Here is a 25,509-nt window from a genome sequence, read left to right on the forward strand (position 1 = left end):
GTAAAAAATGGCGTGGGGTCCCCCCTCCAAAGCATAACCAGCCTCGGGCTATTCGAGCCAGTCCTGGTTCTAAAAATCCTGGGGGGGGAATGACAGGGGATCCCCCGTATTTTTAAAACCAGCACCGGGCTCTGCGCCTGGTGCTGGTGCAAAAAATACGGGGGACAAAAAGAGTAGGGGTCCCCCGTACTTTATACACCAGCATCGGGCTCCACTAGCTGGACAGATAATGCCACAGCCGGGGGTCACTTTTATACAGCGCCCTGCAGCCGTGGCATTATATATCCAACTAGTCACCCCTGGCCGGGGTACCCTGGGGGAGTGGGACCCCTTCAATCAATGGGTCCCCACCCAGCCACCCAAGGGCCAGGGGTGAAGCCCGAGGCTGTCCCCCCCATCCAAGGGCTGCGGATGGGAGGCTGATAGCCTTGAGAAAATATAAATAATATTGTTTTTTCCTGTAGTACTTGATAAAGCTAAATATTTATCGTATATAATACCCTTTATGAGGTCTAAGAACACTGTACGCTATTTACGTATGAAGTACCGTAAGGGTACGCTAGTTGCGTAACAATCGCTTTGCCGTGATCGAGACGCTCAAGCGTCACGTTCACTCACGGCCAAGAGATCACAGGCAGGCACGTTATTGGCTGTTGACTAACGTAATGATTCGCTATAGCGTAGCGGACGCTCGGGACCACGAGGAGATCACCAGCGGCGCTGACGCTCACTATATTAAACCTTTGTATCTAAACCATAAACAGAGTATTGTGCAGTAAAACCTTCGTGTAATGTTAGAGTGTAAATGCAACACAGTATGACCTTATTACCTTTAAAGCTGTTCGAGCGTCACCGACGCTCTGAGAATACTTAATACTATAAGAAACACACAGATACCTGGGCTTAGGGTCCAACGCCTAATATGTATATATTTTGAATGATAAACTTGCAAAAGAATTAATACAAATACAAATCATACACTACAATATAACATAGACTACCTAACCAGATAACTACACAGGAAATACAATACAATTACTATTTAAAGGAAAATAAGAGAGAAAGAGGAGGAGAGAGAGAGAGAGAGAAATTCGCCCACAATAACAAGAAGATCAATATAGTTGCGGAGAAACACTTACGCACAAGGGGAAACGATCGCATGCGCCTCGATATCCAGCTCCCGATTATCAGCAATGAGAACCGTTGAAGAGAGTGAACTGGATATGGTCGGCCTGCCTATTTATGCCCCACACACAATACAATTCAATGGTCCCTACAATCTCATTGTTCATTGGACACAGGAATTCGGCTTCGTATTATAACAAAAGGTCATAGGTTGATTCATACAGGTGGGCTGTGACTGCTTCCAACTGTTCAGGTGGGTGGGATACTGAGTTTCCCGCCGCATGATTAAATAAGAACAAATAATAGTAAATGGACATAAACTTCTTATGTCCATAACTATTCGCACGAGCGATTAATCCGCTCCAAACCAACACCGGAATATTGCTATTTAAATACTCTTCCGATGGGTACCAAACACCACTGTATGACCCCTGTTAGACCCTTCGTACAATACAAAGAGGGATCTCTCTGTTCAGGAACATGCTATGTTAACTAAACTTTCAGAATCTATCAAAGGGACCATGATCTACAAAATACATTATTACTGAAAATATGTAACGATTGAGTCGCACGCTACGATCACATAAACTCTACCGTAAATACGCATACCGTGCGCCTGCGGGTGCCCGCGACTGTGAGTATGCGCACGCACGGGAGAGCGCACGCATGCGCAGCGCGGACCAGAATGAGGTGCAAATATGGCAGTGTGTATAGAGATATTTTTCTGACTTTGACAGTCCACCCTTTGGCAGTCAATAATAACTGCCACCTTCTAAAACATTTCAAAAGAGAAAAATATATGTCAGGGGTTAAAACATTTACATGGTTGGGTAGGGGAGGAGAGGAGAAGGTAGGAAAAGGGTATGACCTAGTGAGATAGCAGAAGCATGTGTGTATGAATCCGTGCTTGGGGGTCATGTATCATCGTGCCGTACGTGTTTTAAATCAAGCTTCGAGGTATTGCGAAGTATACATGTGAATTCCTTCTTATCCCGTGGTACGGGTCTGTGGATGGGCTGTCAAACTTTACCGAGCTCTTTTCGGCTTTGGTTGTAACAAAATGGGGGAGCACATTTTAGTTGATGATACATGAATGGGGGAGATATGTGATTGCTGATACCTGTGCCTGTATTCCCTATCGACTATGTGTGTCATTACCTGAGGGTTGTAGAAATGAAGAAAAGACATAATTACGGTAAATGCGGTGGTATTCTATGTCAGGTAAATGTACATTCGTCGATTGAGGTCTTGTTTGGTGTCTGTTGAATGCAGTCTTCTTTGTGCTTTTGCCCATAAGGTGCGAGCAAAAGCTATCAATGTCCATAGATTTACAAAAGAGTTGGGCTAGCGTAATTTTAAAATTTCTAGGGAAACTGGGGATCCATGGCATAGTTCATCAAAAATCTGTGTATCAGGTTGTCAAAACTTCTTCTTTAATCCCTCTGTTGTCTGTATATCGGCTCATCAAATTCCTCGTCCAAGTGGGTCTTTTTACCTTGGAGAAAACGGAAAAACAGGTGAAAGAAACGGACCGTATAATCGCATTTTCATTACATCATTGTTTCTACCGTTGGGTCGTAAATCAAGTCCATTGGAATTACAGTTTCCTCACTCCTCAAACTCATTACCCTTGTACGATGTTTGCACTTCATTAAAGCCTGACCGCATCTAAATATCAATCCAATCGATATGACAACACCTAAGATACATAGGAGAAACTTCCCAACATCCATTATGACTCCTTGAGCCCAGTCTCCTAAACCAGAGAACCAATTTCGCGGGTTCAACCATGACACCCAACCAGTCAGCTCATTACCTACAGCAGCAAGAGTGAGATTGTGTCTCCTGCGAAATTCCCACTTCAATTGGAGAATATCGTCCATCTTTTGGTCTATGACCTCGACCGGATCCTCGGTGCTATTTGTAATATATGTGCAACATTTCACGCCGTATTGTGTTGCCAGTGTGACACAATATCCGCCTGTCACTGCTGTGAGGTAATTAAGAACCATTCTATGCTGTACCAGTTCTGTTTTGTAAGCTTGAAGTTCCCTTCCAGTATACCTAAATGTGTCATCATACATTTCAGTGATATTATCTAACAAATTGGTGAGCGCCGATATGTATTTATAATTCAGCACTCCTCTAGCGGTGCGGGTGAAATCTAACGCGATTAAGAATTGAATCCCGGTGGATTCACTTATCAGATCAGAGGCCGGATGCTCTGTCTTCTCTATCAGGTGCCTTTTAACAACGTGCTCGTAATGGGTGTGAGTATAAGGAGCTTGGGCACCACGGTGTATGTCTTTCATTTTGTCATGTGATACAGTCATTACTTCAGGCAGTACTTTTCCAATATAACACAATCCTTCAGAGTTTGGGGCAAGCCACTTGTACGCCTTTCTCCCGCATATGAAATATGCATCATCGGGGAGAACATATAGGACGGAGTAGGACATAACCATATTACACACCTTCCATGTGAAATCTCCTAACCCTAATTCTTCCATCTGCTTAGTACACGTATCAGGTTGTACGATATGTGCACAGTATCCTGGTGATACCTCTCCAACTCTAGTAATCCTATTTCCTAAGGTATACCTATACCGGAAAGATTTTCCTCTACTGGCTATGTGGCGTACAAGCTCTGTATCTGTAGGCATTCTATCTGCTCTATGCGAAAAGGTCATGGTTTGGTTACTCCATGACACTTCCCAATTTCCCGGCTTTCGGGGATTGGAGATGTTAAAACATAATAGGGACCTATCCACATGGTATTGGTGGAGTTTCAAACTAGGAGGGCTGGAGATATTAAACCTCCTGTCCACCGGTCTCCCACCACTTAACTCAAGTACCTCCCCTATCGTTAAAGGAAATGGTACTAGCCCTGATTTGCTATGACCTTGAGGTACTTGAGAGCATACCCAACAATCTGTTTTATTTAACACACTACCCACTAAGGAGTGATAGTCACTCAATGGATGCCGGTCCATATGGATATTAAAACTGGATTGGCATTTCTTTATGCACCCATCCTCAATGACATTGTTACAGAGCCGACAGATACAGTTTTCTTCAGCTAACAATCCTTCACAATTCCTTCTATGGTCAATGCTATCGGATCGTTTTCTGATACTCGCCTTTACTTGTTGGTTAAGTTGTTCTTGGAAAACTACGCCTCCATCTCTGTCATCAGAACCCATTCCAGAACCTCTCTCGACCTCCATGGTACTCTCGCCGGAACAAACTGCTCTGGTCAACATCATGGTCAACAGGAAAATCCGGATCACAGTCTCTTGGGGCAAGTCCATCTTGTAGGAGGAAACGGAGAAGAATGAGAAGGGGGGAAAAAAAAAAAATAATTTGAGGGAGAGGGGATGGGAAGTTGGAGAAAAACAATAAAAGGGAACAGGGGATCGACAACTGCTTTTGGTCTTGTGATTTTCAATGCTCAGGTGCCGCCTCAATCTTCCTGGAACAGACACTCCAGTGATACAACCTCTACCGTCTGTTCCTTATCACGGGACCTCTCTGGATCAGCAACCTTCTTACAGTGGGACGAATGAACCCAAGTCTCTCTCTCAGCAACCTTCAATGCTGTAGTGCTAGTCAATAAGACCTGGTATGGTCCTTCCCATCTGTCAATAAGGCAACCTGAGCGTAGAAAATTCCGTATCATTACATAATCCCCAGGTTCAATGTCATGACAATTACTATCTGGTAAATCAGGAATCACTAACTTCAGATTATCATTTTGATTCCTCAACTGTTTACTCATGTTAATCAAGTATTTTACAGTCACTTCATTGTTACATTTCAAATCATCCTGAGGGTTAATCATGACATGCGGTTGTCGACCAAACAAGATTTCAAAGGGAGACAGATTAAGAGGGGACCTGGGAGTGGTTCTGATGCTGTACAGTACAATGGGTAAAGCTTCTGGCCATGTCAATCCTGTCTCTGCCATCACTTTACTCAGTTTATTTTTAATAGTGCTGTTCACTCTTTCCACTTTCGCACTCGCCTGTGGACGGTACGGAGTGTGCAGCTTGCTATCAATTCCCATCAATTTACACATTCCTTGAAAGACATCACCTGTAAAATGGGTACCCCTATCACTTTCGATAATTCTAGGGATACCATATCTACATACAAATTCCTGCACAATTTTCTTAGCAGTAAACATAGCGGTATTTGTGGCCGCCGGAAATGCTTCGACCCAATTTGAAAAAACATCTATACAAACAAGTACATATTTCAAATTTCGACAAGGGGGTAATTGAATGAAGTCAATCTGTATTACCTGGAAAGGGCCGCCGGCAGGTGGGATATGGGATGGTTCTGTAGGTATTGCCTTTCCAATATTCTTTCTCAAACAGGTAAGGCATGACATGGCTCTTTTACTCGCATGAGAAGAGAATCCTGGGGCGCACCAATATGCTCTTACCAACTTGCACATCCCTTCCTTGCCTAGATGAGTCAGCCCGTGAGCTGCTTCAGCCAAACATGGAAGATATGCTCTGGGGGCCACTGGTTTACCATGTCCATCCGTCCAGAGTCCTGAGGACTTCTGGCCATATCCCTTTGCCTTCCAGACTGCCTTTTCCTGTGTGGAACACAAATTTTGCATCTCACACAACTTCTGTGTGTTGATGGTATTAAATACCATCAGTTGTGTGGTGTCTGTCTGTCTGTCTGGGGGTAGCAGCTGCTAATTTAGCAGCTTCGTCTGCTCGACTGTTACCAAGTGATACTGGGTCTTGGCTATATGTATGTGCTTTACATTTGATAACAGCCACTCTGTCGGGTTCCTGTATCGCTGTTAGAAGCCTTTTTATGTGAGCTGCATGAGCTACCGGTGTACCAGCTGCCGTCATGAAATTTCTGAGGCGCCATAGGGCTCCGAAATCATGGACTACCCCGAATGCGTATCTAGAATCGGTGTAGATATTGGCTGATTTGCCATTAGCCAATTCACATGCTCTGGTTAGGGCGACCAGTTCAGCAACCTGGGCTGAGTGAGGTGGGCCTAGCGGTTCCGCTTCTATGGTGCCTTGGTAGTACACAAGTCTCCCGAGTCTGACTGTCTATGACAACTACCGTCCGTGTAGAACATAAGTTCTACATCTTCCAGTGGGTTGTCACTGATGTCAGGCCTTGCGGTAAAATTTTGGGTCAAATATTCCATACAATCATGAGTGTCTTCCTTTGTATTAAATCCTCCTTCCCCAGTACTCTCATCCTCCACCCTTTGGGTCTGTCCAGACACACCTGGGAGATATGTTGCAGGATTTAATGCACTGCATCTCCTTATGGTGATGTTTACGGGGGCCATTAGTGCCAATTCCCATCTTGTAAACCGCGCTGATGAGACGTGCCTGGTTTGGGCAGAATTTAACAAGGCTGACACTGCATGTGGTGTATGAATTGTGAGGTTGTGACCTAGCACGACGTCTTCGCTTTTCGTTACTAGCAATGCTATCGCAGCAACGCTTCGTAAGCATGTGGGGAGGGATCGCGCTACCGTATCTAGCTGAGCGCTGTAATATGCTACCGGCCTGCTGGCATCACCGTGCTTTTGGGTTAGTACGCCTGCCGCGCAACCAGCACTTTCTGTTCCGTATAGTTCAAAGGGTTTCTCATAGTCCGGCATACCTAATGCTGGTGCCTGCGTTAGGCACTGTTTAAGTCTCTCAAATGCTGCCTCAGACTCGTCTGTATGCGAAATCCGATCAGGTTTGTTTGAGGAGACCATCTCCTGCAAAGGTAACGCTAAAATGGAAAACCCTGGGATCCAATTACGGCAATACCCACACATTCCTAAAAATGTTCTGATCTGTTGCTGGGTTTGTGGCAGAGTCATGTCTCTAATTGCTTGAATTCTATCAGCGGTCAGGTGTCTCAGTCCTTGTGTTAAACAGTGTCCCAAATATTTTACCTTAGTTTGGCATAATTGCAACTTGTCTTTGGAAACCTTGTGTCCTGTGTCTGAAAGATGAAACAGGAGCTGTTTCGTATCCTTCAGGGATGCTTCCAATGAATCAGAACACAGTAGTAGATCATCCACGTACTGTATTAATACTGATCCACTCACTGGTTGGAAAGACTGTAAACAATCATGCAAAGCCTGAGAAAATATACTTGGGCTATCTATGAATCCTTGTGGTAATCGAGTCCATGTGTATTGGACTCCTCTGTATGTAAATGCAAACAAATATTGACTGTCAGGGTGCAGAGGTACCGAAAAGAAAGCGGAGCAGAGGTCAATAACAGTGAAAAATTTTGCAGTGGGAGGGATTTGCATTAGGATGACAGCTGGATTTGGCACTACGGGGAACTGACTCTCAACTATTTTGTTAATCCCCCTTAGATCCTGCACTAGCCGGTAACCCCTCCCCCCACTCTTTTTAACAGGGAAGATGGGACTATTGGCAGTGCTGGACGTTCTTACCAGAATGCCCTGTTGTAGCAAGCGCTCTATTACGGGATACACTCCTAACTCCACCTCTGGCTTCAGAGGGTACTGTGGGATTTTTGGAGCTATCCTACCATCTTTTACTTGTACAACTACCGGAGCTACGTTTGCCATTAATCCAGTGTCCTGTCCATCTTTTGTCCAAAGTGACTCTGGTATCTGAGATGTCATTTCTTCTACTTGGGAGGGAGTCCTATTTGTCATAATGGTATGTGACATTAATTTTGACGGGGAGTCTAACATGTCTCGCACTTCCTGAGCGTGATTCTCAGGTATGTCCAAGAATACACCTTCAGGAGTACAATAAATGACGCACCCCATTTTACACAGTAAGTCTCTTCCCAGGAGATGGGTCGGTGCCGATGCAGCCAGTAAAAAGGAATGCTTGGTATGTAAAGGCCCTACTGTAATCTCGGCTGGTTTGCTAACAGGGTAGTGCTGGACTACTCCCGTTACCCCTATGGCTGGAATTGTCTTACCAGTGGTTCTCATGCCCACTGTCGAATTTATCACTGATTTGGCCGCCCCTGTGTCTACAAGAAAGTTTAATGATTTACCAGCTACATTGATTGCAATTTCTGGTTCACTTCCAAGGCTTGCAATCAATTTTACTGGCTGCAGATTACAGGTATGGCCACACCCCTATTGGGTATGGTGACCTCCCTGAATCCCGCTGGCAGCAACTACTTGTGATGGAGTTAATTGGGAGCTACCAGAGGCTTGCCAGTCTCTGTTCGGGGGGTATCTTTTTGTTTCCCCTGCATGTGGCTCATAACTCCGTTTCTGCGGACCTTGCTCCCAATGTCGTGTGTCGTGTCGTTGTCTAGGGGGTTGGTATGAGTTTCGTGAATTCTTCATTCTACAATCTCGTGCCATGTGTCCCTGTTTATGACAAGAATAACAAGTAACCACACTTGACTTACCCACAGGGTTTGGTGATACAAACAAAGGCTGCCTTGTGGTCAGGGCCTGTATACTTACGGCCATTAATTTATCACCTTGTTGTTCCCTGTGTCTGGTGATGTTCCTATCGTGATCAATAGCAGCCTCTCTCAAAGTAGCCACAGACAGACCTCGCCAACATGGTTGTGTGGTCTGTACCCTAGTCTTCAATGACTCTTTTAAACCATCCATCAGTACCAATACTGCTACTTCTCGATGGTTTGTGTTTGTTTTAATGTTCTCTATGCCTGTGTATTTTGCCATTTCTGATAATGCTCTGTGAAAATACTCTGCAGCTGTCTCTGACTCCTTCTGTTTAATGGAGAATATCTTGTTCCATCTGACTACTGCTGGGAAATACTCTTTTAACTGTAAGCTTATTCTTTTTACATTATCTTTGTTGTACACATCTGTAAGAGGTACATCCTGATCTAATCCGCAATCAGCTAAAAATTGAGTTGCGTCAACATTGGAGGGTAAACATGCTCTCAGCAATATCTGCCAGTCTTTATTGTTGGGCTCTACAGTGTTACCTAAGTCTCTGATGTATTTTTGACTGGCAACTAAGTCTTTTCTAGGGTCAGGGAATTCAGACACTATGGTCCTTAATTCCATTCGGGAAAATGGGGTGTACATGGCAATGTTCCTAACAGGAGTGACTCCTGAAGTGTCTGTTTTCCCATTTGGAACTACTATTACCTTAACAGGATTAACTCTAACAACCTCATCCTGTGTAGATTCTACAGGCTGTGGTGAAATAGTTTCAGCATAGTGTATGGTGCCGTACTTACCTGTTGATACGACCTCACCTATCCCTCCGCTAGGGGCTTTCGTTACTAATCTCGGGGGTTGAGCTGTGCCTACTGTGGTCTCTGCTATGGTGGCTGCTAGAGAGAGCGCTGAAATTGTTGCCGATTCGTCCTCTTGATCACACTCCTGAGGGAAGTTCAAAACAGGGTACAACTTGCACGGGTTAATACTTGCATTGGTTAATTGGTTAACATTATCTTTAACATTTACACAGTTGCTAAGAGTTTGTTGTTTGTTACACCTTAATGCGTCATTCTCCGCAACCAATTTTTCTCCTGATATATATGGTGGCGGTGGGGCCGTGGCAATCAGTTTCCTGATAGGGCCAGATCCCGCCGCCTGAGCCAATCCTCTCTGTATGTCACCTTCCTGTTGCCACAACTGCAAATAATCATAATGTTTGATTCGTCTCTTGGCTGATTTAATGAGACATATCCTTCTCCTTAAATTTTGTAACACTTCTGAGCTGAAGCTACCTACTCTTGGGAATTTCTCCCCGTCATGTACTGTCATTCTCTCCCATTCATCACATAAAGCTTCTGTGTGACTTCCGTATTTCTCACACATTACATACCTTGCCGACCCAATTGGTCGGTTCACTGAATCAACCCGAACCGAGGTTGATCGCCCCCTACCTGAACAAGTGGCCCCCATAGTTCGAAAGTGTTGCTTTATCCAGCCAACCCTTACGCAAACCAAATGTCCAAAATAGGCTGACGGTGGCGGTTTACCGAGTACCCCACTCACTCGCCCACGCCGACCAATACGACCTGATCACACCGATATGGTGCTGGCGTACTCGACCTAGGGCCCCTGCGACCTGAACCTCTATTTACTGGAACCTGTGAGGGTGATCTGAAGAACACTTACTCTTTCCAGTAACTATTGGTTGCTGGATAGTTCCTGAGTGAGCAGCGAACTTCCCTTAAAATAAAAAAAATTTACACAAATCACGTTAGAATGTACAAATAGCGTTTATGACCTTCGTACACAAATAGTACCGGTCAGGTTTACTAATGCACACAATTACGTGCGGTACAATCGTTTAGTACACAAGCAACTAATCTTATGTACTGAGCGACCAGTGGAATCGAAAATTGCGGCTGCGAATTCCTTCAGCCAGAGCTTGTATGGCGTATATGGGTGTTGCACCAACCCTTTCTTGGTGTTGTGCCTGTGGACTGTATAGCGGACTTCCTTGTCTGCTGTACCTAAACCTCCTGGTCTGTTACAGTATGACCTCCTGGTCTGCTACACTCTAATGCTCAAATTGTATATTTAACCAGGGATGCCTCCCTAGCCACCGTGTACGTCACTTACACGCATGTACCTCACGAGTACTCGACTTTTCTTGTGGTTCAACCTTTAAAATTGTAAAAACAAACACTCATTCACCGCATATACACTTTTGTTTCTATTTCTATTTCTGCGCAGAAATTTTTTCTTTAGACCAGATGTGTTACCAATTAGGAGAAGGATCTGTTAATTTAAATTTGGAATGTAAAAAAAAGATTTGCGCGATTTATCGCCTGGCGTTATTTACCGCGTGGCGCTACTTATCGCGTTGAGAGGAGAGAAAAAACTTGTGATTTGAGTTACGTGGGCGTACCCGTACGCTCCGTTGCGTAATATACGCTGCGTGCGTCGGCCTTTGGTTTGCGTGCACAAATCTCAGTCCTTGTTAGAGACACGTGTACGCAAAGCAAAGATCCACCGTAACACAATTTATACGTTTATCAATGTAGATGATCCTTTATCATCTACCACGCACCACACTGACTTCGCCTTGTCTCTCAGGCACAGCTGTGTGTTTGTCTATACTTTAACTATATTACCTTTACTCTTAAACTATGAAATAGTGACAAATCTCTCTAAGCACGTTTATCAACTATAGAACTGGCAAACAGGAGAGTGACATACGAAAATACACCAATGAAAAGGAAATGCAGATATATATGTGTGCGTGCGTGTGTACGCAAGGCAGAAAAATAAACAGTTTTAAAAAGACACTATTGTTTTGTTCTTACCTCCGGTTCCCGGATTCCTTCAGCACCCTTTACTAAGAGAAACAGACGCTTATCCAAACAGCACTACGAGGAATATGATCTCCCGCCCTTTGCTGCTGGATAATGTCTGCTGAAATTACCTAGTGTAGATATGTGAAGGACAGGACGAGCCCGCAATTGATAAAGCTAAATATTTATCGTATATAATACCCTTTATGAGGTCTAAGAACACTGTACGCTATTTACGTATGAAGTACCGTAAGGGTACGCTAGTTGCGTAACAATCGCTTTGCCGTGATCGAGACGCTCAAGCGTCACGTTCACTCACGGCCAAGAGATCACAGGCAGGCACGTTATTGGCTGTTGACTAACGTAATGATTCGCTATAGCGTAGCGGACGCTCGGGACCACGAGGAGATCACCAGCGGCGCTGACGCTCACTATTTTAAACCTTTGTATCTAAACCATAAACAGAGTATTGTGCAGTAAAACCTTCGTGTAATGTTAGAGTGTAAATGCAACACAGTATGACCTTATTACCTTTAAAGCTGTTCGAGCGTCACCGACGCTCTGAGAATACTTAATACTATAAGAAACACACAGATACCTGGGCTTAGGGTCCAACGCCTAATATGTATATATTTTGAATGATAAACTTGCAAAAGAATTAATACAAATACAAATCATACACTACAATATAACATAGACTACCTAACCAGATAACTACACAGGAAATACAATACAATTACTATTTAAAGGAAAATAAGAGAGAAAGAGGAGGAGAGAGAGAGAGAGAAATTGGCCCACAATAACAAGAAGATCAATATAGTTGCGGAGAAACACTTACGCACAAGGGGAAACGATCGCATGCGCCTCGATATCCAGCTCCCGATTATCAGCAATGAGAACCGTTGAAGAGAGTGAACTGGATATGGTCGGCCTGCCTATTTATGCCCCACACACAATACAATTCAATGGTCCCTACAATCTCATTGTTCATTGGACACAGGAATTCGGCTTCGTATTATAACAAAAGGTCATAGGTTGATTCATACAGGTGGGCTGTGACTGCTTCCAACTGTTCAGGTGGGTGGGATACTGAGTTTCCCGCCGCATGATTAAATAAGAACAAATAATAGTAAATGGACATAAACTTCTTATGTCCATAACTATTCGCACGAGCGATTAATCCACTCCAAACCAACACCGGAATATTGCTATTTAAATACTCTTCCGATGGGTACCAAACACCACTGTATGACCCCTGTTAGACCCTTCGTACAATACAAAGAGGGATCTCTCTGTTCAGGAACATGCTATGTTAACTAAACTTTCAGAATCTATCAAAGGGACCATGATCTACAAAATACATTATTACTGAAAATATGTAACGATTGAGTCGCACGCTACGATCACATAAACTCTACCGTAAATACGCATACCGTGCGCCTGCGGGTGCCCGCGACTGTGAGTATGCGCACGCACGGGAGAGCGCACGCATGCGCAGCGCGGACCAGAATGAGGTGCAAATATGGCAGTGTGTATAGAGATATTTTTCTGACTTTGACATACTACAAGTCCCAGCAAGCCTCCCCCGCAAGCTGGTACTTGGAGAACCACAAGTACCAGCATGCGGGAGGAAAAACGGGCCCGCTGGTACCTGTAGTACTACTGGGAAAAAAATGCCCAAATAAAAACAGGAGACACACACCTTGAGAGTAAAACTTTATTACACACCTGCCGACACACACATACTTACCTATGTTGACACGCCGATTGCCACGTCTCCTGATCTGACGATCCGGGGTACCTGTGAATAAAATTATACTCACCTCAATCCAGTGTCCAGATATAAATCCACGTACTTGGCAAAAAAACAAACCGCATTTACCCGCACCACGGACTGAAAGGGGTCCCATGTTTACACATCAGACCCCTTTCCCCGAATGCCGGGATACCACGTGACTGCTGTCACCGAGGTCCCTTCAGCCAATCAGCGAGCGCAACGTCCTGGCACTCTGCTGATTGGCTGGACGTCTGAGCTGTCAGACAGCGCCTCGCAAAGCCTTTCCATTATACTCAATGGTGGGAACTTTGCGTCAGAGGTGAGGTCACCCGCGGTCAGCGGCTGACCGCGGGTAACCCCACCGCTGACGGCAAAGTTCCCACCATTGAAAGTAATGGAGGGAGCTGTGCGATGCGCTGTCTGAGGTCACACGCGCACAGCCAATCAGGTGAGCGCCACGGAAGTAGCGCTTCCTGATTGGCTGAAGGGACCTCAGTGACAGGAGTCACGTGGGGTCCCGGCACATTCGGGGAAAGGGGTCCCATGTGTCAACATGGGACCCCTTTCAGTCCGGCATGGTCGGGTATGCATTTTCTTTTTTTAACGTGGATTATCTCCCGGACACTGGATTGAGGTGAGTCTAATTTTTTTCACAGGTACCCCGGATCGTCGGAGACTGTGGCAGTCGGCGGGTCAACATAGGTAAGTATGTGTGTGTCGGCAGTTGTGTAATAAAGTTTTACTATCAAGGTGTGTGTCTCCTGTTTTTATTTGGATATTTTTTTTCCAGTAGAACTACAGGTACCAGCGGGCCCGTTTTTCTCCCGCATGCTGGTACTTGTGGTTCTCCAAGTACCAGCTTGCGGGGGAGGCTTGCTGGGACTTGTAGTACTACTGGAAAAAATATATTCTTTCACATTTCTCAAGGCTATCAGCCTCCCATCCGCAGCCCTTGGATGGGGGGGGCAGCCTTGGGCTTCACCCCTGGCCCTTGGGTGGTTAGGGGGGGGACCCCTTGATTGAAGGGGTCCCCACTCCCCCAGGGTACCCCGGCCAGGGGTGACTAGTTGGATATTTAATGCCACGGCCGCAGGGCACTGTATAAAAGTGACCCCCGGCTGTGGCATTATCTGTCCAGCTAGTGGAGCCCGATGCTGGTGTATAAAATACGGGGGACCCCTACTCTTTTTGTCCCCCGTATTTTTTGCAACAGCACCAGGCGCAGAGCCCGGTGCTGGTTTTAAAAATACGGGGGATCCCTGTGAATTTTTCCCCCGGATTTTTAGAACCAGGACCAGAAGAGCCTGAGGCTGGTTATGCTTTGAAGGGGGGACCCCACGCCATTTTTTTTCGGGTTTTTCCCGTTTTTCCCCGTTTTTAAAAAACCGGATCAAAATCCGTCAAATCGGCCGTTTTTCGGCCGCGGGACTGTCTAATCCGTTTTTTATTGCATATGGTCAATTTCGGCACCCACTTGCCGAAATTAGCCTGTCGAATTATGTCGAGTTGAAAAACGGCCGATAATTTGCCGCGATTCGCAGCTAATTGCATATACCCCCATATCTGTGCTGCATTGTAGTTGTGCGCAGTATATAGTAGGAGGACAGTGCAGAATTTTGCTGACCACCAGTATATATATAGCAGTACGGTACAGTAGTCCATTGCTCTACCTCTGTGTTGTCAAGTATACTATCCATATCTGTGCTGCATTGTAGTGGAGCGCAGTATATAGTAGGAGGACAGTGCAGAATTTTGCTGACCACCAGTATATATATAGCAGTATGGTACAGTAGTCCATTTCTCTACCTCTGTGTCGTCAAGTATACTATCCATATCTGTGCTGCATTGTAGTTGTGCGCAGTATATAGTAGGAGGACAGTGCAGAATTTTGCTGACCACCAGTATATATATATAGCAGTATGGTACAGTAGTCCATTGTTCTACCTCTATGTCGTCAAGTATACTATCCATATCTGTGCTGCATTGTAGTTGTGCGCAGTATATAGTAGGAGGACAGTGCAGAATTTTGCTGACCACCAGTATATATATATATATATATAGCAGTACGGTACAGTAGTCCATTGCTCTACCTCTGTGTCATCAAGTATACTACACATATCTGTGCTGCATTGTAGTTATAGTAGGAGGACAGTGCAGAATTTTGCTGACCACCAGTATATATGTAGCAGTACGATACAGTACTCCATTGCTCTACCTCTGTGTCGTCAAGTATACTATCCATTAGTGATGTGCACCGGAAATTTTTCGGGTTTTGTGTTTTGGCTTTGGATTCGGTTCCGCGGCCGTGTTTTGGATTCGGACGTGTTTTGGCAAAACCTCCCTGAAAATTTTTTGTCGGATTCGGGTGTGTTTTTGGATTCGGGTGTTTTATTACAAAAAACCCTCAAAAACAGCTTAAATCATAGAATTTGGGGGTCATTTTGATCCCATAGTATTATTAACCTCAATAACCATAATTTCCACTCATTTTCAGTCTATTCTGAACACCTCACACCTCACAATATTATTTTTAGTCCTAAAATTTGCACCGAGGTCACTGGATGGCTAAGCTAAGCGACCCAAGTGGCCGACACAAACACCAGCCCCATCTAGGAGTGGCACTGCAGTGTCAGAAGGGATGGCACTTCAAAAAAATAGTCCCCAAACAGCACATGATGCAAAGAAAAAAAGAGGTGCACCAAGGTCGCTGGATGGCTAAGCTAAGCGACCCAAGTGGCCGACACAAACACCTGGCCCATCTAGGAGTGGCACTGCAGTGTCAGGCAGGATGGCACTTCAAAAAAATAGTCCCCAAACAGCACATGATGCAAAGAAAAAAAGAGGCGCACCAAGGTCGCTGTGTGACTAAGCTAAGCGACCCAAGTGGCCGACACAAACACCTGGCCCATCTAGGAGTGGCACTGCAGTGTCAGGAAAGATGGCACTTCAAAAAAATTGTCCCCAAACAGCACATGATGCAAAGAAAAAAAGAGAAGCACCAAGGTCGCTGTGTGACTAAGCTAAGCGACACAAGTGGCCGACACAAACACCTGGCCCATCTAGGAGTGGCACTGCAGTGTCAGGCAGGATGGCACTTCAAAAAAATTGTCCCCAAACAGCACATGATGCAAAGAAAAATGAAAGAAAAAAGAGGTGCAAGATGGAATTGTCCTTGGGCCCTCCCACCCACCCTTATGTTGTATAAACAGGACATGCACACCTTAACGAACCCATCATTTCAGCGACAGGGTCTGCCACACGACTGTGACTGAAATGACTGGTTGGTTTGGGCCCCCACCAAAAAAGAAGCAATCAATCTCTCCTTGCACAAACTGGCTCTACAGAGGCAAGATGTCCACCTCATCATCATCCCCCGATTCCTCACCCCTTTCACTGTGTACATCCCCCTCCTCACAGATTATTAATTCGTCCCCACTGGAATCCACCATCTCAGGTCCCTGTGTACTTTCTGGAGGCAATTGCTGGTGAATGTCTCCACGGAGGAATTGATTATAATTCATTTTGATAAACATCATCTTCTCCACATTTTCTGGAATATCCTTTGTACGCCGATTGCTGATAAGGTGAGCGGCTGCACTAAACACTCTTTCGGAGTACACACTGGAGGGTGGGCAACTTAGGTAAAATAAAGCCAGTTTCTGCAAGGGCCTCCAAATTGCCTCTTTTTCCTGCCAGTATACATACGGACTGTCTGACGTGCCTACTTGGATGCGGTCACTCATATAATCCTCCACCATTCTTTCAATGGTGAGATAATCATATGCAGTGACAGTAGACGACATGTCAGTAATCGTTGGCAGGTCCTTCAGTCCGGACCAGATGTCAGCACTCACTCCAGACTGCCCTGCATCACCGCCAGCGGGTGGGCTCGGAATTCTTAGCCTTTTCCTCACACCCCCACTTGCGGGAGAATGTGAAGGAGGAGCTGTTGACGGGTCACGTTCCGCTTGACTTGACAATTTTCTCACCAGCAGGTCTTTGCACCTCTGCAGACTTGTGTCTGCCGGAAAGAGAGATACAACATAGGTTTTAAATCTAGGATCGAGCACGGTGGCCAAAATGTAGTGCTCTGATTTCAACAGATTGACCACCCGTGAATCCTGGTTAAGCGAATGAAGGGCTCCATCCACAAGTCCCACATGCCTAGCGGAATCGCTCTGTTTTAGCTCCTCCTTCAATGTCTCCAGCTGCTTCTGCAAAAGCCTGATGAGGGGAATGACCTGACTCAGGCTGGCAGTGTCTGAACTGACTTCACGTGTGGCAAGTTCAAAGGGTTGCAGAACCTTGCACAACGTTGAAATCATTCTTCACTGCGCTTGAGTCAGGTGCATTCCCCCTCCTTTGCCTGTATCGTGGGCAGATGTATAGGCTTGAATGGCCTTTTGCTGCTCCTCCATCCTCTGAAGCATATAGAGGGTTGAATTCCACCTCGTTACCAACTCTTGCTTCAGATGATGGCAGGGCAGGTTCTTGAGTGATTGGTGGTGCTCCAGTCTTCAGCACGCGGTGGCTGAATGCCGAAAGTGGGCCGCAATTCTTCGGGCCACCGACAGCATCTCTTGCACACCCCTGTCGTTTTTTAAATAATTCTGCACCACCAAATTCAATGTATGTGCAAAACATGGGACATGCTGGAATTTGCCCAGATGTAATGCACGCACAATATTGGTGGCGTTGTCCGATGTCACAAATCCCCAGGAGAGTCCAATTGGGGTAAGCCATTCTGCGATGATGTTCCTCAGTTTCTGTAAGAGGTTGTCAGCTGTGTGCCTCTTATGGAAAGCGGTGATACAAAGCGTAGCCTGCCTAGGAACGAGTTGGCGTTTGCGAGATGCTGCTACTGGTGCCGCCGCTGCTGTTCTTGCTGCGGGAGGCAATACATCTACCCAGTGGGCTGTCACAGTCATATAGTCCTGAGTCTGCCCTGCTCCACTTGTCCACATGTCCGTGGTTAAGTGGACATTGGGTACAACTGCATTTTTTAGGACACTGGTGACTCTTTTTCTGACGTCTGTGTACATTTTCGGTATCGCCTGCCTAGAGAAATGGAACCTAGATGGTATTTGGTACCGGGGACACAGTACCTCAATCAAGTCTCTAGTTGCCTTTGAATTAACGGTGGATACCGGAACCACGTTTCTCACCGCCCAGGCTGCCAAGGCCTGAGTTATCCGCTTTGCAGCAGGATGACTGCTGTGATATTTCATCTTCCTCGCAAAGGACTGTTGGACAGTCAATTGCTTATTGGAAGTAGTACAAGTGGTCTTCCGACTTCCCCTCTGGGATGACGATCGACTCCCAGCAGCAACAATAGCAGCGCCAGCAGCAGTAGGCGTTACACTCAAGGATGCATCGGAGGAATCCCAGGCAGGAGAGGACTCGTCAGACTTGCCAGTGACATGGCCTGCAGGACTATTGGCTTTCCTGTGTAAGGTGGAAATTGACACTGAGGGATTTGGTGGTGTGGTTTGCAGGAGCTTGGTTACAAGAGGAAGGGATTTAGTGGTCAGTGGACTGCTTCCGCTGTCATCCAAAGTTTTTGAACTTGTCACTGACTTATGATGAATGCGCTGCAGGTGTCGTATAAGGGAGGATGTTCCGAGGTGGTTAACGTCCTTACCCCTACTTATTACAGCTTGACAAAGGCAACACACGGCTTGACACCTGTTGTCCGCATTTGTGTTGAAATAATTCCACACCAAAGAGCTGATTTTTTTTGTATTTTGACCAGGCATGTCAATGGCCATATTCGTCCCATGGACAACAGGTGTCTCCCCAGGTGCCTGACTTAAACAAACCACCCAACCATCAGAATCCTCCTTGTCAATTTCCTCCCCAGCGCCAGCAACACCCATATCCTCATCCTGGTGCACTTCAACAGTGAAATCTTCAATTTGACTATCAGGAACTGGACTGCGGGTGCTCCTTCCAGCACTTGCAGGGGGCGTGCAAATGGTGGAAGGCGCAAGCTTTTCCCGTCCAGTGTTGGGAAGGTCAGGCATCGCAACCGACACAATTGGACTCTCCTTGGGGATTTGTGATTTAGAAGAACGCACAGTTCTTTGCTGTGCTTTTGCCAGCTTAAGTCTTTTCATTTTTCTAGCGAAAGGATGAGTGCTTCCATCCTCATGTGAATCTGAACCACTAGCCATGAACATAGGCCAGGGCCTCAGCCGTTCCTTGCCACTCCGTGTCGTAAATGGCATATTGGCAAGTTTACGCTTCTCATCAGATGCTTTCAATTTAGATTTTTGGGTCATTTTACTGAACTTTTGTTTTTTGGATTTTACATGCTCTCTACTATGACATTGGGCATCGGCCTTGGCAGACGACGTTGATGGCATTTCATCGTCTCGGCCATGACTAGTGGCAGCAGCTTCAGCACGAGGTGGAAGTGGATCTTGATCTTTCCCTATTTTAACCTCCACATTTTTGTTCTCCATTTTTACAGGTATGGATGGATAGTATACTTGACGAATGACGACACAGAGGTAGGTAGAGCAGTGGCCTACTGTACCGTAATGCTATATATTATATACTGGTGGTCAGCAAACTGTGCAAAACTTAAATGCACCACAGGTATGGATGGATAGTATACTTGACGACACAGAGGTAGGTACAGCAGTGGCCTACTGTACCGTAATGCTATATTTTATATACTGGTGGTCAGCAAACTGTGCAAAACTTAAATGCACCACAGGTATGGATGGATAGTATACTTGACGACACAGAGGTAGGTACAGCAGTGGCCTACTGTACCATAATGCTATATATTATATACTGGTGGTCAGCAAACTGTGAATAACTTAAATGCACCACAGGTATGGATGGATAGTATACTTGATGACACAGAGGTAGGTACAGCCTTGGCCTACTGTACCGTAATGCTATATATTATATACTGGTGGTCAGCAAACTGTGCAAAACTTAAATGCACCACAGGTATGGATGGATAGTATACTTGACGACACAGAGGTAGGTACAGCAGTGGCCTACAGTACCGTAATGCTATATATTATATACTGGTGGACAGCAAACTGTGCAAAACTTAAATGCACCACAGGTATGGATGGATAGTATTCTTGACGACACAGAGGTAGGTACAGCAGTGGCCTACTGTACCGTAATGCTATATATTATATACTGGTGGTCAGCAAAATTATGCACTGTACTCCTACTATATACTACAATGCAGCACAGATATGGAGTGTTTTTCAGGCAGACAACGTATACTGGTGGTCACTGGTCAGCAAAACTCTGCACTGTACTCCTCCTATATAATGTACTGGTGGTTCCCAGTCCCCACAATAAAGCAGTGTGAGCACAGATATATGCAGCACACTGAGCACAGATATGGAGTGTTTTTCAGGCAGACAACGTATACCGGTGGTCACTGTCAGCAAAACTCTGCACTGTACTCCTCCTATATAATACAGCTGCTCCCCAGTCCCCACAATTAAGCAGTGTGAGCACAGATATATGCAGCACACTGAGCACAGATAAGGAGCGTTTTTTTTCAGGCAGAGAACGGATTAAACTGGTGGTCACTGATAAGCAAAACTCTGCACTGTACTCTTCCTATATTATTAATATACAGCTGCTCCCCAGTCCCCACAATTAAGCAATAAGTAAGCACAAATATTTGCATCAACAATACACGGAGAGGACGCCAGCCATGTCCTCTCCCTAACATTTCCAATGCACGAGTGAAAATGGCGGCGACGCGCGGCTGCTTAAATAGAATCCGAATCTCGCGAGAATCCGACAGCGGGATGATGACGTTCGGGCGCGCTCGGGTTAACCGAGCCATACGGGAGAATCCGAGTATGCCTCGGACCCGTGTAAAATGGGTGAAGTTCGGGGTGGTTCGGTTTCCGAGGAACCGAACCCGCTAATCACTACGATCCATATATGTGCTGCATTGTAGTTGTGCGCAGTATATAGCAGAAGGACAGTGCAGAATTTTGCTGACCAACAGTATATATATAGCAGTACGGTACAGTAGTCCATTGCTCTACCTCTGTGTCATCAAGTATACTATCCATATCTGTGCTGCATTGTAGTTGTGCGCAGTATATAGTAGGAGGACAGTGCAGAATTTTGCTGACCACCAGAATACATATAGCAGTATGGTACAGTAGTCCATTGCTCTACCTCTGTGTCGTCAAGTATACTATCCATATCTGTGCTGTATTGTAGTTGTGCGCAGTATATAGTAGGAGGACAGTGCAGAATTTTGCTGACCACCAGTATATATATATAGCAGTACAGTACAGTAGTCCATTGCTCTACCTCTGTGTCGTCAAGTATACTATCCATATCTGTGCTGCATTGTAGTTGTGCGCAGTATATAGTAGGAGGACAGTGCAGAATTTTGCTGACCACCAGTATATATATAGCAGTACGGTACAGTAGGCCATTGTTATTGATATATTACTAGCATATAATTCCACACATTATAAAATGGAGAACAAAAATGTGGAGGGTAAAATAGGGAAAGATCAAGATCCACTTCCACCTCGTGCTGAAGCTGCTGCCACTAGTCATGGCCGAGACAATGAAATGCCATCAATGTCGTTTGCCAAGGCTGATGCCCAATGTCATAGTAGAGAGCATGTAAAATCCAAAAAACAAAAGTTCAGTAAAATGACCCAAAAATCTAAATGAAAAGCGTATGATGAGAAGCGTAAACTTGCCAATATGCCATTTACGAAACGGAGTGGCAAGGAACGGCTGAGGCCCTGGCCTATGTTCATGGCTAGTGGTTCAGCTTCACATGAGGATGGAAGCACTCATCCTCCCGCTAGAAAAATGAAAAGACTTAAGCTGGCAAAAGCACAGCAAAGAACTGTACGTTCTTCTAAATCACAAATCCCCAAGGAGAGTCCAATTGTGTCGGTTGCGATGCCTGACCTTTCCAACACTGGACGGGAAGAGGTGGCGCCTTCCACCATTTGCACGCCCCCTGCAAGTGCTGGAAGGATCACCCGCAGTCCAGTTCCTGATAGTCAAATTGAAGATGTCACTGTTGAAGTACACCAGGATGAGGATATGGGTGTTGCTGGCGCTGAGGAGGAAATTGACAAGGAGGATTCTGATGGTGAGGTGGTTTGTTTAAGTCAGGCACCTGGGGAGACACCTGTAATAAGTAGGGGTAAGGACGTTAACCACCTAGGAACATCCTCCCTTATACGTCACCTGGAGCTCATTCATCAGAAGTCATTGAGAAGTTCAAAAACTTTGGGTGACAGCGAAAGCAGTCCACTAACAACTAAATCCCTTCCTCTTGTAACCAAGCTCCTGCAAACCACACCACCAACTCCCTCACTGTCAATTTCCTCCTTAGACAGGAAAGCCAATAGTCCTGCAGGCCATGTCACTGGCAAGTCTGACGAGTCCTCTCCTGCCTGGGATTCCTCCGATGCATCCTTGAGTGTAGCGCCTACTGCTGCTGGCGCTGCTGTTGTTGCTGCTGGGAGTCGATCGTCATCCCAGAGGGGAAGTCGGAAAACCACTTGTACTACTTCCAGTAAGCAATTGACTGTCCAACAGTCCTTTGCGAGGAAGATGAAACATCACAGCAGTCATCCTACTGCAAAGCGGATAACTCAGGTCTTGGCAGCTGCGGTGGTGTTAAATGTGTGTCCGGTATCCACCATTAATTCACAGGGAATTAGAAAATTGATTGAGGTACTGTGTCCCCGGTACCAAATACCATCTAGGTTCCATTTCTCTAGCAGGCGATACCGAGAATGTACACAGACCTCAGAAAAAGAGTCACCAGTGTTCTAAAAAATTTAGTTGTACCCAATGTCCACTTAACCACGGACATATGGACAAGTGGAGCTGGGCAGACTCAGGACGATATGACTGTGACAGCCAACTGGGTAGATGTATTGCCTCCCGCAGCAAGAACAGCAGCGGCGGCACCAGCAGCAGCATCTCGCAAACGCCAACTCGTTCCTAGGCAGGCTACGCTTTGTATCACCGCTTTTCATAAGAGGCACACAGCTGACAACCTCTTACGGAAACTGAGGAACATCATCGCAGAATGGCTTACCCCAATTGGACTCTCCTGGGGATTTGTGACATCGGACAACGCCACCAATATTGTGCGTGCATTACATGTGGGCAAATTCCAGCTCGTCCCATGTTTTGCACATACATTGAATTTGGTGGTGCAAAATTTTTAAAAAACGACAGGGAAGTGCAAGAGATGCTATCGGTGGCCCAAAGAATTGCGGGCCACTTTCGGCATTCAGCCACCGCGTGCCGAAGACTGGAGCACCAGCAAACACTCCTGAACCTGCCCCGCCATCATCTGAAGCAAGAGGTGGTAACAAGGTGGAATTCAACCCTCTATATGCTTCAGAGGATGGAGGAGCAGCAAAAGGTCATTCAAGCCTATACATCTGCCTACGACACAGGCAAAGGAGGGGGAATGCACCTGACTCAAGCGCAGTGGAGAATGATTTCAACGTTGTGCAAGGTTCTGCAACCCTTTGAACTTGCCACACGTGAAGTCAGTTTAGACACTGCCAGCCTGAGTCAGGTCATTCCCCTCATCAGGCTTTTGCAGAAGAAGCTGGAGAGATTGAAGGAGGAGCTAAAACGGAGCGATTCCGCTAGGCATGTGGGACTTGTGGATGGAGCCCTTCATTCGCTTAACCAGGATTCACGGGTGGTCAATCTGTTGAAATCAGAGCACTACATTTTGGCCACCGTGTTCGATCCTAGGTTTAAAGCCTACATTGTATCTCTCTTTCCGGCAGACACAAGTCTGCAGAGGTGCAAAGACCTGCTGGTGAGACACTTGTCAAGTCAAGCGGAACGTGACCCGTCAACAGCTCCTCCTTCACATTCTCCCGCAACTGGGGCTGCGAGGAAAAGGCTAAGAATTCCAAGCCCACCCGCTGGCGGTGATGCAGGGCAGTCTGGAGTGAGTGCTGACATCTGGTCCGGACTGAAGGACCTGCCAACGATTACTGACATGTTGTCTACTGTCACTGCATATGATTCTGTCACCATTGAAAGAATGGTGGAGGATTATATGAGTGACCGCATCCAAGTAGGTACGTCAGACAGTCCGTACGTATACTGGCAGGAAAAAGAGGCAATTTGGAGGCCCTTGCACAAACTGGCTTTATTTTACCTAAGTTGCCCCCCCCCTCCAGTGTGTACTCCGAAAGAGTGTTTAGTGCAGCCGCTCACCTTGTCAGCAATCGGCGTACGAGGCTACTCCCAGAAAATGTGGAGAAGATGATGTTCATCAAAATGAATTATAATCAATTCCTCCGTGGAGACATTCACCAGCAATTGCCTCCACAGGGACCTGAGATGGTGAATTCCAGTGGGGACAATTTAATAATCTGTGAGGAGGGGGATGTACACAGTGAAAGGGGTGAGGAATAGGACGATGAGGAGGAGGTGGACATCTCTGTAGAGCCAGTTTGTGCAAGGAGAGATTGATTGCTTCTTTTTTGGTGGGGACCCAAACCAACTAGTCATTTCAGTCACAGTCGTGTGGCAGACCCTGTCGCTGAAATGATGGGTTTGTTAAAGTGTGCATGTCTTGTTTATACAACATAAGGGTGGGTGGGAGGGCCCAAGGACAATTCCATCTTGCACCTCTTTTTTCTTTAATTTATCTTTCCATCATGTGATGTTTGGGGCCAATTTTTTTTAAGTGCCATCCTGTCTGACACTGCAGTGCCACTCCTAGATGGGCCAGGTGTTTGTGCCGGCCACTTGGGTCGCTTAGCTTAGTCATCCAGCGACCTTGGTGCAAATTTTAGGACTAAAAATAATATTGTGAGGTGTGAGGTTTTCAGAATAGACTGGAAATGAGTGGAAATTATGGTTATTGAGGATAATGGGATCAAAATGACTTAAGCTGTTTTTGAGGCATTTTTGAAAAAACACACCCGAATCCGACATAATATTTTCAGGGAGGTTTTGCCAAAACGCGCCTGATTCCAAAACACGGCCGCGGAACCGAATCCAAAACCAAAACACAAAACCCGAAAAATGTCCGGTGCACATCTCTAATATATATATATATATATATATATATATATATATATATATATAGTGTGTATGAAGACTCTATTATAGTATAAGGTTTTCCATCTCTCCTTTCCTCCATATTGAATGCACCATGTTAAGTTTGCAGCATGTGTCTGATCCTAAATTATATAAACAAACAGTTCTTGTTTGTGTTATGCACACCAGTGCCTGCAGGAATGTACTGGTGTTTGAACTGTTATGCAAAACAAATGGACTCACAGACAGACTGGGGAATATGACATAACGTACACAGAAGGTGATAGGGTAACAAAATACAC

This window comes from Pseudophryne corroboree, chromosome 5 (genome assembly GCF_028390025.1).
Source record: "Pseudophryne corroboree isolate aPseCor3 chromosome 5, aPseCor3.hap2, whole genome shotgun sequence".
In the NCBI taxonomy this organism is placed as follows: Eukaryota; Metazoa; Chordata; class Amphibia; order Anura; family Myobatrachidae; genus Pseudophryne; species Pseudophryne corroboree.